The sequence below is a fragment of the Silene latifolia genome, chromosome 9 (genome assembly GCF_048544455.1).
Source record: "Silene latifolia isolate original U9 population chromosome 9, ASM4854445v1, whole genome shotgun sequence".
Classification (NCBI taxonomy): Eukaryota; Viridiplantae; Streptophyta; class Magnoliopsida; order Caryophyllales; family Caryophyllaceae; genus Silene; species Silene latifolia.
The window spans coordinates 168,926,924-168,928,091 of NC_133534.1; positions in this window are offsets into that span (position 1 = coordinate 168,926,924).

Sequence of the window (1,168 nt, forward strand, 5' to 3'; positions counted from 1 at the left end):
TCCCCCTTCCCCTTCCTGTAGTATTTCTTTGGCTATGTAGGGAGGTATTTCGATTGAGTCTGGGTCTTGGTCATCCTCAGTATCATCATAAACAGAATTGCACTCAAGATAACACAAAGAGTAAGCAAAACCTGATTTATTCATATTAAAATTTGAGTAAAGTTGAAACAAAGAAGCCAATTGATCCATAGTCAGTGGCGGCAAAGGGACAGTGGTTAGGGCATTTCCCGAACTACTGCGACTACTCGAGGCTAAGCTAGGAGAAACGAAGGGAGTGGGGATGACAACAGGAGTAGACTCTCTAATGACTTCTCTAGACTCCGACTCTGACTCCGACTCCGACTCGAACTCATCGTCTTCTGGTTCTCCTATTGAACATCTCTCCTTCTCCAGTGGTGAGCTTGAAGAGTCTTCCTTGATTGTTGGTCCATTTGATTGATTTTCTCCATCCTTTCTGCTGTCTTGCGTCGGTTTCTGTGATCAACGCGGTGGGGTTGAAGCGATCGTCTCGAAGTATCATAGTAATGATCTCATCCTGCGCGGCCCTAACGAATCGATCTTCTCCAAACAGTAGGCTGACAGCTTGTTCGTCTAAGCAAGGTGCTTGACGGGTTTTGACGGTAGGAACCGTTTCTGGAGGAATGAAGTAGCAATCGTGAAAGATCTCGATTCCGGCTAACTTCCTCTCGAGATAATGCCAAGGTTCGGGAAATCCGTGGAAGAGTTCTAGACTTCCTTCTTAAACAAAGTACCCATTCAAAGTGGGGAGATAGGGCCTCATTTGGACTCCTACGTGCTTGCGGTTTTGGACTTGGGCGAGCATCTCGAGAACCTCTTCTTTTGTGGGTTTATACCCTAGTCCCAGTGGTATCCTCGTTGAGTTGCCTTCCTTGTATGGTGCGAAGGTATTCTTCCGAATAAGGTTCAAAGGCATTCCAGGGAAGTATCCCTGGGATTTGAGTATGTGGTTGACCACCAAGTTAGAGTAGGGATTATAGTATAAGGGTGCCAATTCGCTTTCTATGACACTTACACTTTGGAAGCCCCCAAGTTCGTATACAGGATCCGCAAGGACTTGATTGTTCGATTGTTTTTCGATTATTGCCTTGATGGGTGACGAAGTGATCGTCACTACTTTGCCGTTTAGTGGGATCTTGATCTTTTGGTG